We start from the raw sequence: 15,493 nt of genomic DNA, 5'->3' as shown, positions 1-15,493 counted from the left end.
AAAGGAATTTTTAAATATTTATTTTTAACATCTTTATTGGAGTATAATTGCTTTACAGTGGTATGTTAATTTCTGTTTTATAACAAAATGAATCAGCTATACATATAAATATATCCCCATATCTCTTCCCTCTTATGTCTCACTCCCAGCCAAAGGTAAATTATTATTAAATAATAAATAGTACCTCATTTATAAATTCACGTATTTCATTATCATAAAAATATTCAGTGAGAGAACCAACCAATCTCAACTTCGACAAAAATGGAAATGTAGACAGACAACATTGGTGGATTAGAATGCAACTGATAACTCATACATTATAGTCCACAAAACTAGAAAATCAACTTTTTATTCCACCCTACCCCATTTCCCACTCTGAGCCAAATTTTTTTGGGAATATGAAGATATATACAATATTGCCTCTTCACTCTTGGGAAATTGGCATACTAAGATCAACCTGATCACTTATATCTTATATTGAATTAACTGACCTTTTTTTCTAAATTAAAGCCAATGAGAAAATGAGATAGAAAAAAGTTTAAGTTTTAGTGGCAAGGAGAAATTTGTCAGGTAGTTTCAGAAGGCACACTACAGTACAAATGATAGTAAAACCCTAACAGTTTGATGTCATTCATCCAATTATTACCAAGTATAGATTAAGCACTAATTTTATGCTGTACACTGAGCTTGGTATTGGGGATTATTTTACATCCTATCAATAGGATAGGCCAAGGTGATAGGTGTATAGGAATGAACAAATGAGGGCAGGGTAGTTTTGAAAATAAACTTATTTATTTCATTATTTGCCTAGATCTAGATGAGCCTCACAGTTACATTTTACAATGGTATTTTCCTTTCAATTTCTAACCTAACTATACTTGAGCCCATTGAAATTTGTGTATACTCAATATTTTGTAGGTTTTAAATTTATGGCCTCATTTTTAGCACTTATTTCTACTTATACTTTTCAATATATTTTTCCTATCATTAATGTACTCATATTTTTCTTGTTCTTATAAAATCATTTAGCTATCAGTATTTTCTACTAAATGCTTCAAATATTTATTAATATTTTATATTATTCGATGTTTTTCTTTTATGAATAAAAGTCCTTTTAAAATAGTCATTTGAGAGCTCCATAAACTTTATCATAATATACCTATTCATTACAGGAATAAATAAGAAAGGTGAATTAGATATTCTCAATAACATAAATTTGCTGTGTGGGATGGTATCTCTCCTGTGTAATTAATGCACTTATCAGTATTATTTATGGTGTTGACTTAATATCCTAGTGTTGTAAACCCACCAGTGGGACAAATCAAAGCCATAGTCATGATCATGGAACATGACAGGTAAATTTTTTCCTCAAGGGAAGATACTGAGGATTTTGATATTAACACACAATTCAGATACAGAAAATCTTGTTTCCTTATTTTTTTTTTCTTTTGATTTTCTGGAAAGGATATATTACCTGAGCTCTAAATGATAAGTATAAGAATTAAGACTGTGAGCAGCAGGATAAATCTCTCTAGGAATATGGCATATATACGGCAGTACCTTTGCAAATTTAATAAAATACAGTAGCCTATTCCTTGGAATATTTCAGAAATATCTAGCGACATGATTTGAGAATTCATTTATGTCTTGACTAGAACTGATCTTGTCTCTAAGGTACTTTCAATTCTAAATACCAAGTTATTGAGTTATGAATCAGATTCTAATCCAATTTTCAAAATAAACTGGGGTCAGGGAGGGTATTTTATTCACTGTAATATTCCACTGTATAATCCACTGTAAATATTCATTGAAAGACTCTAGTCTTTCAATGAATTAGGTTGAGGTTAATCAAGAAATCAACATTGTTTATTTTGGGTAGTATGTTAAAGAAGAAAAATAGATTAAAATTTAAAGGTAGTATCAAATATCACAAGTATATAAGTAAATATAATTTATCATTTTCCTAACAAGTAAATATTTGAAAATCTTATTTCCTATTTTTAATGTATTTTTATTAGTATATTTTGGGGAAAGTAAGACAATTTTCTACTACTCTTTCATTTCAATTTTAGGAGGGATGTAAAACAATAATGTATATTCTGGGTTCTGGCTTGCAGTTCAAAGAAGTAGAGAGCTGAAAATAGTCTCACAACTAAAAATCTTGGACAAATTACAAATTAGCTTTTCTTGAATTCATCACAGAACTAAAGTTGCAAGGCAAACAAACAAGAAAAATCTGGAAAGAGGATAGCTTCAGGGAGGAAAATGACCTGAACATTTGGTTACTCGAGGCAGATACTACCTGAAGCCAAACAATTCAGTGGGATGATTAAGCTAGAAATTTTTAATGAATTTCTAAAGATCAAGTGTGAGAGTATGAAGACTCGATGTGACAGACACATGGGGTGCTCAGCCTCTTGCATTGCCTTTAGGAACCCCACTGGAATCTTAAGAGTGGATCATAAAAAGCTAGAGAAAACCTTCCCACCACCCCCACCCTCCACTCCTTGTTGACTGGGAGAGGGCAACAGAAGCCATTGCTGAAACCTGCCCTGACTCACTTCTTTTGTTTCCAATGCAAAAATAGACTCCAGAAAGAAAGTCATCAAAACTTATAACCTGTGCGTACTAGCAGAAAACCATTGCAGCTGGGGTGGGGAATGGAATTCAATACCTAAACCTGTCTCTCTTAATTCACAGAAACATTGATCTTAAGGGGATGGACTCCAACACTGTAACCAAAATCTATATACAAATACCACCCAGTTTTTTTGAGTTCTGAGCTGTGCATTTGAAAAGTACAACTTTAAGTTACCCAGTAGAACACAGCAAGCTGGGGGTGGGGGTGGAGAAAATACTAAAGAGACATTTCAGAAACCGCAGATTTCTGAAAAGCAAGATTGTACTTTAATGTCATATCAATGTGGAAGAGCTGTTACAGTGTGGGTTTTTAGTGGAAAATCCTTATGGCGAAAATCTTTGCAGAAGAGACATACCCTAAAAGTAATTCCCTCACCCTAGGAATAAGCACTGCACCTTAGGAATAAGGGAAAAACCGAAATAGAGCCACCTGAAAAAAAATCAGGCAGAATCAAGGCAATAATTGCTACTTAATTCCAGAAGAAAGTCAGAATAAAGCTTAACTTTCTTTAGAAAATAGATGCATTTATTTTACTTACATTGAAGATTTTTTAAAAATTAATGAATAAGCATTATGCTACTTATGTGATTGCTTAGCTCCTTTTTAAAGAATATTCTATTTCCTACAGTTAAAATGATTTCATTTGTTCTAGTTATAAAATTCCTTCTTTTAATTCAAGTAGCTTAAGAATCCTCCTATATGGCCTTTACTGACTTTTCTTTACACTTGAATGAGTCAATTATTCCTTTCATCCTTTGCTTTAATACTGTTTTATGTTCACACAACAATTCATTGTAATTATTTTTCCCTCATGACTAAATCGTGTTCTTTGAAGACCTCTGTTTACTTTTTAATCTTTATTTCTCCTGGACATGGAAAAGTACCTTGTCCATAATAGACCCTCAATTCATGTTCTTTGGAGAATGAATAAATGAAAGAATGAAAAAAGGAAGAAAAAGAGCCAAGAAAGGAAATAAACATGACTTTATTAATATTCAAGAGATCCATAAACTTCCATGTTAAATTTTAATTGCTTTAACATTTTCAAAAAGCACTAAAAAGTTTGAATAAATCACTCTTTCTCCTTATAGAAGTTATGTGCCTTTGGACTGAATTTGACAATTTTCTATCCTGAAATTACATCACAGATAGTCCATTTTGTCATATTTCCAGAACTATAGAATGCTTCTCTTTCTCATAATTTCCATAAGATCCTTGAAATTAATTTTTTAGTGAAAAAAATCCAAACTGGATTACACTTTCCCTCTTTTTAAAGACTACTCAATAGGAAATTTGTTTTTCTGTTTTATCTATGGAAACTCTTCAATTTTCCATATGCTGTTTTCTTGGCAAATCTAAGACTCTGAGGTCAGTTTTATTTCTAAAGCTAATTTTGTGGGTTTTTTTCCTAAGTGCAGGCTCTAAGTTATAGTGTGTGTCCTGGTTATAGTTGAAGACCCTCTTTTATCTGTCAATTAACATTAAGGGTCAATATGTGAATCCTAAATTGAGGATATGGATTTTCAATGTCGTAATATCCATAGGTTCACTTTAATGCTAATATACCCAGAATCATCTCCTAGCTCAATTTTTTTTTTTTTTTCGGTACTCAGGCCTCTCACTATTGTGGCCTCTCCCGTTGTGGAGCACAGGCTCCAGACGCGCAGGCTCAGTGGCCATGGCTCACGGGCCCAGCCGCTCCATGGCATGTGGGATCCTCCTGGACCAGGACACGAACCTGTGTCCCTTGCATCGGCAGGTGGACTCTCAACCACTGCGCCACCAGGGAAGCCCAACGGTCTTGTTGTATTTGACTGAGTTATTGGAACTCTTAAGACAATAGTTATAAACAATATTATACAGGAGAAACTTAAAATAGAATATTAGACAACCTTGTTTGTAAAATTCCTTTGGCCATACCTGCTTCCTTCACTGAATTTTACTTTTTTCCATGTTGTTCCAGGGCCTTATTCTTATTTTCTCCTTTACACATTGTTCTCTCTCATATATCACCTCTTCCTTAAGATAATATCTTTGGAAATTCAATTTCATGTTCTTTCTTATTGAAAACTGTAACCAACATCTTGAATCCCGATCACTCTTCACATATCTAAGGATTAATTAATAGACTCTAGCAAACAGATATCCATCTACTCTGGATCTAACTCTTCACCATACATAAGATCTGGCAAAGGCTTTAGGATTTTTAATAATCTTCCTCCCCACTCCCAACAGTAAGTGGTATGAAGCAATATAGAATTGATTTTCTCACTGGTCTTAATTATGCCATTTTTGTTAGCAAGTAGGAACAAATGAAGTATTTTTATTAACAGCAATATTTCACTTCCAACTACATTCTATTTCAGTTTGAAGAAACAGGCATCTAAAATGATGGAATTATCTTGATTGAAAGACATTAAGACAGGTATCTAGACATAAATCTTTGCTCCTTTCCATAGTCTCTTCCTTTTTAAGTCTAAAAATTGATTTCTACTGATACTGATGTATTTAAGATAGAGACATACATGTTTAGACACTTCAGGAATACAACATACATGGGCATAATTTTAAGTATGTGTGAGAAAGTGCAGAGTTATGGATAATTGCTCAAAGTTATGTGGAAAATATTTGAAATTGTTCACAAGTGGGTTTTGGCCATTTAAAAATTAATTGCTGCCAGCTTCAGTCAGGAGGACACAGAAAGTACTTACTTACAGAAATAGAAGGAAGTAAACAGTTTTCATTACATGTGAAATTGACCTGTACTGCTAAAAAAGAAGGGTCTAGGAAATCTCCCCTTCATCACCTAAAGCATTATAAATAAGGGAATTTGGGAGATATACCAGAAAGGCCAGGAAGATATGTTTTCCCTTCCTGTTCCACATCTTTTTTTCAAGATATGTTAAACAAAAAGCAATTATGAGAACAGAAGGTGGCAAAGCTGTATTATTGGAAGATTATCTTCTTTTTCACTGAATTTTGGAAAGCAGAAAACAGTAGAGAAACATTCATCTTACCTAATCCATCTATTCTCAGTCAAGAGGCAAAACTAGGGCTCAGGTAATGAATTGTGGGATCTGTAATGAGGCTGGTCCAGAGAGCAGCAGGCAAGGAGATCTGCCCTGAATTTAGAACAAGCTCCCGAGGCTGGCTGCAGCAGTCTACAATGTGGCATTTGGTGGCAAGAGATAATGCAGTGTTTCTCAAAAAGTAACTCAAGGCCATAGACAGCAAAAGATTTGGAAGAATTTCAAAATGCATATTTATGGCTTATATAAGACTTCCTAAGCCAGAATCTCTGTATATAAGAAATGTGTGATTTTAGTGTGATTCTTAGACACTATAATGTGAGAACCACTGCTGTACATGAATGCTTCAGTGTCTAAGGTAGAGCATAGTTGGAGAAACAAGAGAGCTAGTCCTGAGTTCACAGAGAAGCATAAGGATATTAGTAAATAACTGAGAGCCTTAGATTCTAATATGATCTAGCTGCTAGTAAGCAGGTCTAGCAGATTAAAACTAAGAATTCTAGAGCATGAGAAACAAAAGAACTCTTAAATAAAAAGCTATGTGCCTGCAAACATGATTAAGTAAAATAAAAACTTGTAGTAGGATTAAAAATTGAAGTTAGATAATGAGAAGCAAGTCAAAACTCCTAGAAGCTGTAGATTTTCAAATATTCTTGCTTAAATTGGTATTTCATTTGCTGTACCATTTATATAGATAAAGTATACATTTATATATAATTTTTTAGTAAAAAACTTGTTTTAAATTAGAAAAAAATATAATAGTTACATAAAGAGCAAGTCTCTCTGATCTCAATTTCCATTTCAGAAACAGATTAAATTTCCAAGTCTATACTACTAGAAAGCATGGCCTAGTGGCACTATTACCCCAATATAAACTCTAAATAATGCAGTGGCATTACTGAGGTTAAGAGGAGAACATTTTAGTAATAACAAATAGAAAATATGGGCATCATAAACTAAAACCTATGTCAAAATCAACTAGTATTAAATGTATCTGAGTATTTTTTTAAATTGAAATAGAATTGACATATTATATTAGTTTCAGGTGTACAACATAGTGATTGGACATTTAAATACATTACAAAATTATCACCACATTAATCTAGTTACTATCTATCCCTATAGAAATTTATTACAATATTGACCATATTAATTATGCTGTATAATACATCTCCATGATTATTTATTTTATAACTGGAAGTGTGTACTTCTTAATTCTGTTCACTGAATGTTAATTTTGTGTCCTGTCAATTTACTAAATTCATTTATTGGTTTAATAGTATTTTGGTAGACTCATAAGAGTTTTCTACATATACTATCATTTCATCAGCAAACAGTGACAGTTTTACTTCCTCCTTTCCAAATTAGACTTCTTTTATTTCTTTTCTTCTCATCTGATTGATGAGGTTAGAATAAAGTTGAATAAAAGTGTGAGAGTGGAAATTCTTGTCTTGTTCCTGATCTTACAGGAAATGCTTTCAGCATTTCATCATTGGGTATGATGTTACCTGTGGGCTTGTCACATAAGGCCTCTTTTATTTTGAGGTATCTTCCCTCTATACCCACTTTCTGGAGTGTTTTTATCATAAATGGATGTTGAATTTTGTCAAAAGCTTTTTCTTTGTCTCTTGAGATGATCATATGATTTTTATCCTTCATTTTGTTAATATGTTATATCACATTGATTTGCAAATATTGAACTATCTTTACTTCCTTGGAATAAATCCCACTTGATCATGGTATATGATCTTTTTAAAGTACTGTTGAATTGGATTTGTTAATATTTTGTTGAGGATTTTAGCATCTATGTTCATCAGTGTTATTGGGCTGTAATTTTCTTTTCTTGCTGTGTCTTTGGTTTTGCATTCAGGGTGATGTTGACTTTGTAGAATGTTTTTGGAACATTCTTAATTTTTTGGAATAGTTTGATAATGATAGTTGTTAACTCTTCTTTAAATGTTAGTAGAATTCACCTGTGAAGCCATCTGGTTCTGAATTTTGTTGAGTGTTTTTAAATTTTTGATTCAACTTTATTGATAACAATCAGTCTGTTCATATCTTCTATTTTTTCCTGATTCAGTTTTAGGATATTTCATGCTTCTAGAAATTTACCCATTTCTCCTAGTTTGTCCAATTTGTTTGTGTATAATGTTCACAGTAATCACTTTTGATGCTTTGCATTTCCATGGTGTTGGTTATAACTTCTCTTCTTTCATTTCTGGTATATTTATTTAGGTCCCATCTTTTTTTTTTCTAGAGGAGTCTGGCTAAAGACTTACCAATTTTGTTTATCTTTTCAAAGAACCAGCTGTTAGTTTCATTGATCTTTTTTATTAAGTTTTTAGTCTTTATATCATTTATATACACTCCTATATTTATTATTTCCTTTCATCTACTAATTTTTATTCTAGCTCCTTTAAGTGTAACGTTATATTGTTTATTTGAGATTTTTCTTGTTTCCTGAGATAGGCCTGAATTTCTATAAGCTTCCCCTCTTCAAACTGCTTTTGAGGACTTCTGGGAAGATGGCGGAAGAGTAAGACGCAGAGATCACCTTCCTCCCCACAGATACACCAGAAATACATCTACACGTGGAACAACTCCTACAGAACACCTACTGAACGCTGGCAGAAGACCTCAGACCTCCCAAAAGGCAAGAAACCCCCCACGTACCTGGGTAGGGCAAAAGAAAAAAGAATAAGCAGAGACAAAAGGATAAGGAAGGGTCCTGCACCAGCGGGAGGGAGCTGTGAAGGAGGAAAAGCGTCCACACACTAGGAAGCCCCTTCGCGGGGGGAGACTGCGGGTGGTGCAGGGGGGAGCTTGGAGCCGCGGAGGAGAGCACAGCAACAGGGGTGTGGAGGGCAAAGCAGAGAGATTCCAGCACAGAGGATCAGGGCCGACCGGCACTCACCAGCCGAGAGGCTTGTCTGCTCACCCGCCGGGGTGGGCGGGGCTGGGAGCTGAGGCTCGGGCTTCAGTCGGAGCGCCGGGAGAGGAGTGGGGTTCGCAGCGTGAACACAGCCTGCAGGGCGTTAGTGCACCGTGGCTAGCTGGGAGGGAGTCCAGGGAAAAGTCTGGACCGGCCGAAGAGACAAGAGACTTTTTCTTCCCTCTTTATTTCCTGGTGCGCGAGGAGAGGGGATTAAGAACGCTGCTTAAAGGAGCTCCAGAGACGGGCGCGAGCCGTGGCTAAAGGTGCGGACCCCAGAGACAGACATGAGACGCTAAGGCCGCTGCTGCCGCCACCAAGAATCCTGTGTGTGAACACAGGTCACTATCCACACCCCCATTCCGGGGAGCCTGTGCAGCCCACCACTGCCAGGGTCCCGGGATCCAGGGACAACTCCCCCGGGAGAACGCACGGCGTGCCTCAGGCTGGCGCAACGTCACTCCAGCCTCTGCCCCCACAGGCTCACCCTACACTCCGTGTCCCTCCCTACCCCCGGCCTGAGTGAGCCAGAGCCTCCGAATCAGTGGCTCTTTTAACGCCGTCCTGTCTGAGCAAAGAACAGATGCCCTCCAGCGACCTACACGCAGAGGCAGGGCCAAATCCAAAGCTGAGCCCCGGGAGCTGTGAGAACAAAGAAGAGAAAGGGAAATCTCTCCTAGCAGCCACAGAAGCAGCAGATTAAAGCTCCACAATCAACTTGATGTACCCTGCATCTGTGAAATACATGAATAGACAACGAATCATCCCAAATTAAGGAGGTGGACTTTGAGAGCAAGATTTTTTATTCTTTCCCCTCTTCCTTTTTTTGTGTGTATGTGTATGCTTCTGTGTGAGATTTTGTCTGTATAGCTTTGCTTCCACCATTTGTCCGAGGGTTCTATCCATCCTGTTCTTTTTTCTTAATAATTACTTTTTATTTTAATAACCTTATTTTATTTTACTTTATCTTTGTTCTTTCTTTCCTTCCTTCCCTCCTTTAGACAACAAATCATCCCAAATTGAGGAGGTGGACTTTGAGAGCAAGATTTATGATTTTTTTCCTCTTTTCCTCTTTTTCTGAGTGTGTATGTGTATGCTTCTGTGTGAGATTGTGTCTGTATAGCTTTGCTTCCACCATTTGTTCTGGGTTCTATCCATCCTTTTTTTTGTTTTTTCTCCTCTTAAAAATTTTTTTTATTTTAATAACTTCATTATATTTTATCTTACTTTATTTTATTTTACTTTATCTTCTTTCTTTTTTTCCTTCCTTCCCTCCTTCCTTCCTTGCTCCCTCCCTCCCTCCCTCCTTTCTTTCTTTCTACTTCTACTAATTTTTTCTTTCTACTTTTTCTCCCTTTTCTTCTGAGCTGTGTGGATGAAAGGCTCTTGGTGCTGCAGCCAGGAGTTAGTGCTGTGCTTCTGAGGTGGGACAGCCAACTTCAGGACACTGGTCCACAAAAGGCCTCCCAGCTCCACATAATATCAAATGGCAAAAATCTCCCAGAGATCTCCATCTCAACACCAACACACAGCTTCACTCAATGACCAGCAAGCTACAGTGCTGGACATCTTATGCCAAACAACTAGCAAGACAGGAACACAACCCCATCCATTAGCAGAGAGGCTGCCCAAAATCGTAATAAGTCTACAGACACCCCAAAACTCACCACCAGATGTGGACCTGCCCACCAGAAAGACAAGATCCAGCCTCATCCACCAGAACGCAGGCACTAGTACCCTCCAACAGGAAGCCTACACAACCCACTGAACCAACCTTAGCCACTGGAGACAGACACCAAAAACAACAGGAACTACGAACCTTCAGCCTGCAAAAAGGAGACCTCAAACAAAGTAAGATAAGCAAAATGAAAAGACAGAAAAACACACAGCAGATGAAGGAGCAAGATAAAAACCCACCAGACCTAGCAAATGAAGAGGAAATAGGCAGTGTACCTGAAAAAGAATTCAGAATAATGATAGGAAAGATGATCCAAAATCTTGGAAATAGAATAGACAAAATGCAAGAAACATTTAACAAGGACCTAGAAGAACTAAAGACAAAACAAACAATGATGAACAACACAATAAATGAAATGAAAAATATTCTAGATGGGATTAATAGCAGAATAACTGAGGCAGAAGAACAGATAAGTGACCTGGAAGATAAAATAGTGGAAATAACTACTGCAGAGCAGAATAAAGAAAAAAGAATGAAAAGAACTGAGGACAGTCTCAGAGACCTCTGGGACAACATTAAACACACCAACGTTTGAATTATAGAGGTTCCAGAAGAAGAAGAGAAAAAGAAAGGGACTGAGAAAATATTTGAAGATATTATAGTTGAAAACTTCCCTAATATGGGAAAGGAAATAGTTAATCAAGTCCAGGAAGCACAGAATGTCCCATACAGGATAAATCCAAGGAGAAATACACCAAAACACATATTAATCAAACTGTCAAAAATTAAGTACAAAGAAAACATATTAAAAGCAGCAAGGGAAAAACAGCAAATAACACACAAGGGAATCCCCATAAGGTTAACAGCTGATCTTTCAGCAGAAACTCTGCAAGCTAGAAGGGAGTGGCAGGACATATTGAAAGTGATGAAGGAGAAAAACCTGCAACCAAGATTACTCTACCCAGCAAGGATCTCATTCAGATTTGATGGAGAAATTAAAACCTTTACAGACAAGCAAAAGCTGAGAGTTCAGCACCACCAAACCAGCTCTACAACAACTGCTAAAGGAACTTCTCTAGGCAAGAAACACAAGAGAAGGAAAAGACCTACAATACCGAACCCAAAACAATTAAGAAAATGGGAATGGGAACATACATATCGATAATTACCTTAAATGTAAATGGACTAAATGCTCCCACCAAAAGACACAGATTGGTTGAATGGATACAAAAACAAGACACATATATTTGCTGTCTACAAGAGACCCACTTCAGACCTAGAGACACATACAGACTGAAAGTAAGGGGATGGAAAAAGGTATTTCATGCCAATGGAAACCAAAAGAAAGCTGGAGTAGCAATTCTCATATCAGAAAAAATAAACTTTAAAATAAAGACTATTTCAAGAGACAAAGAAGGACACTACATAATGATCAAGGGATTGATCCAAGAAGAAGATATAACAATTGTAAATATTTATGCACCCAACATAGGAGCACCTCAATACATAAGGCAAATACTAACATCCATAAAAGGGAAAATCGATAGTAACACATTCATAGTAGGGGACTTTAACACCCCACTTTCACCAACGGACAGATCATCCAAAATGAAAATAAATAAGGAAACACAAGCTTTAAATGATACATTAAACAAGATGGACTTAATTGATATTTATAGGACATTCCATCCAAAAACAACAGAATACACATTTTTCTTAAGTGCTCATGGAACATTCTCCAGGATAGATCATATCTTGGGTCACAAATCAAGCCTTGGTAAATTTAAGAAAATTGAAATTGTATCAAGTATCTTTTCCGACCACAATGCTATGAGACTAGATATCAATTACAGGAAAAGATCTGTAAAAAATACAAACACATGGAGGCTAAACAATACACTACTTAATAATGAAGTGATCACTGAAGAAATCAAAGAGGAAATCAAAAAATACCTAGAAACAAATGAGAATGGAGACACGACGACTCAAAATCTATGGGATGCAGCAAAAGCAGTTCTAAGAGGGAAGTTTATAGCAATACAATCCTACCTTAAGAAACAGGAAACATCTCGAATAAACAACCTAACCTTGCACCTAAAGCAATTAGAGAAAGAAGAACAAAAAAACCTCAAAGTTGGCAGAAGGAAAGAAATAAAAATCAGATCAGAAATAAATGAAAAAGAAATGAAGGAAACAATAGCAAAGATCAATAAAACTAAAAGCTGGTTCTTTGAAAGGATAAACAAAATTGATAAACCATTAGCCAGACTCATCAAGAAAAAAAGGGAGAAAACTGAAATCAATAGAATTAGAAATGAAAAAGGAGAAGTAACAACTGACACTGCAGAAATACAAAAGATCATGAGAGATTACTACAAGCAACTCTATGCCAATAAAATGGACAACCTGGAAGAAATGGACAAATTGTTAGAAAGGCACAACATGCCAAGACTGAATCAGGAAGAAATTGAAAATATGAACAGACCAATCACAAGCACTGAAATTGAAACTGTGATTAAAAATCTTCCAACAAACAAAAGCCCAGGACCAGATGGCTTCACAGGCGAATTCTATCAAACATTTAGAGAAGAGCTATCACCTATCCTTCTCAAACTCTTCCAAAATATAGCAGAGGGAGGAACACTCCCCAACTCATTCTACGAGGCCACCATCACCCTGATACCAAAACCAGACAAGTATGTCACAAAGAAAGGAAACTACAGGCCAATATCACTGATGAACATAGATGCAAAAATCCTCAACAAAATACGAGCAAACAGAATCCAACAGCACATTAAACGGATCATACACCATGATCAAGTGGGGTTTATGCCAGGAATGCAAGGATTCTTCAATATACACATATCAATCAACGTGATACACCATATTAACAAATTGAAGGAGAAAAACCATATGATCATCTCAATAGATGCAGAGAAAGCTTTTGACAAAATTCAACACCCATTTATGATAAAAACCCTACAGAAAGTAGGCATAGAGGGAACTTTCCTCAACATAATAAAGGTCATATATGACAAACCCACAGCCAACATCATCCTCAATGGTGAAAAACTGAAAGCATTTCCACTAAGATCAGGAACAAGACAAGGTTGCCCACCCTCACCACTCTTATTCAACATAGTTTTGGAAGTTTTAGCCACAGCAATCAGAGAAGAAAAGGAAATAAAAGGAATCCAATTCGGAAAAGAAGAAGTAAAGCTGTCACTATTTACAGATGACATGATACTATACATAGAGAATCCTAAAGATGCTACCAGAAAACTACTAGAGCTAATCAATGAATTTGGTAAAGTAGCAGGATACAAAATTAATGCACAGAAATCTCTGGCATTCCTATACGCTAATGATGAAAAATCTGAAAGTGAAACCAAGAAAACACCCCCATTTACCATTGCAACAAAAAGAATAAAATATCAAGGAAAAAACCTACTTAAGGAGACAAAAGACCTGCATGCAGAAAATTATAAGACACTGATGAAAGAAATTAAAGATGATACAAATAGATGGAGAGATATACCATGTTCTTGGATTGGAAGAATCAACATTGTGAAAATGACTCTACTACCCAAAGCAATCTACAGATTCAATGCAATCCCTATCAAACTACCACTGGCATTTTTCACAGAACTAGAACAAAAAATTTCACAATTTGTATGGAAACACAAAAGACCCCGAATAGCCAAAGCAATCTTGAGAACGAAAAACGGAGCTGGAGGAATCAGGCTCCCTGACTTCAGACTATACTACAAAGCTACAGTAATCAAGACAGTATGGTACTGGCACAAAAACAGAAAGATAGATCAATGGAACAGGATAGAAAGCCCAGAGATAAACCCACGCACATATGGTCACCTTATCTTTGATAAAGGAGGCAGGAATGTACAGTGGAGAAAGGACAGCCTCTTCAGTAAGTGGTGCTGGGAAAACTGGACAGCTACATGTAAAAGTATGAGATTAGATCACTCCCTAACACCATATACAAAAATAAGCTCAAAATGGATTAAAGACCTAAATGTAAGGCCAGAAACTATCAAACTCTTAGAGGAAAACATAGGCAGAACACTCTATGACATAAATCACAGCAAGGTCCTTTTTGACCCACCTCCTAGAGAAATGGAAATAAAAACAAAAATAAACAAATGGGACCTAATGAAACTTAAAAGCTTTTGCACAGCAAAGGAAACCATAAACAAGACCAAAAGACAACTCTCAGAATAGGAGAAAATATTTGCAAATGAAGCAACTGACAAAGGATTAATCTCCAAAAATTATAAGCAGCTCATGCAGCTTAATAACAACAACAAAAAAACCCAATCCAAAAATGGGCAGAAGACCTAAATAGACATTTCTCCAAAGAAGATATACAGACTGCCAACATACACATGAAAGAATGCTCAACATCACTAATCATTAGAGAAATGCAAATCAAAACTACAATGAGATATCATCTCACACCAGTCAGAATGGCCATCATTGAAAAATCTAGAAACAATAACTGCTGGAGAGGGTGTGGGGAAAAGGGAACCCTCTTACAGTGTTGGTGGGAATGTAAATTGATACAGCCACTGTGGAGAACAGTATGGAGGTTCCTTAAAAAACTACAAATAGGACTACCATATGACCCAGCAATCCCACTCCTGGGCATATACCCTGAGAAAACCATAATTCAAAAAGACTCATGTACCAAAATGTTCATTGCAGCTCTGTTTACAATAGCCTGGAGATGGAAACAACCTAAGTGTCCATCTTCGGATGAATGGATAAATAAGATGTGGCACATATATACAATAGAATATTACTCAGCCATAAAAAGAAACAAAATTGAGCTATTTGTAATGAGGTGGATAGACCTAGAGTCTGTCATACAGAGTGAAGTAAGTCAGAAAGAGAGAGACAAATACCGTATGCTAACACATATATATGGAATTTAAGAAAAAAAAATGTCATGAAGAATCTAGGGGTGAAACAGGAATAAAGACACAGACTTACTAGAGAATGGACTTGAGGATATGGGGATGGGGAAGGGTAAACTGTGGCAAAGAGAGAGAGAGGCATGGACATATATACACTACCAAACTTAAGGTAGATAGCTAGTGGGAAGCAGCCGCACAGCACAGGGAGATCAGCTAGGTGCTTTGTGACCGCCTGGAGGGGTGGGATAGGGAGGGTGAGAGGGAGGGAGACGCAAGCGG

This window comes from Delphinapterus leucas, chromosome 7 (genome assembly GCF_059928025.1).
Source record: "Delphinapterus leucas isolate spDelLeu-1000000601 "Yukka" chromosome 7, BTC_Dleu_Yukka2, whole genome shotgun sequence".
Classification (NCBI taxonomy): domain Eukaryota; kingdom Metazoa; phylum Chordata; class Mammalia; order Artiodactyla; family Monodontidae; genus Delphinapterus; species Delphinapterus leucas.
The sequence above is the reverse complement of the archived record's forward strand: the minus strand, read 5'-3'. Positions refer to the sequence as shown.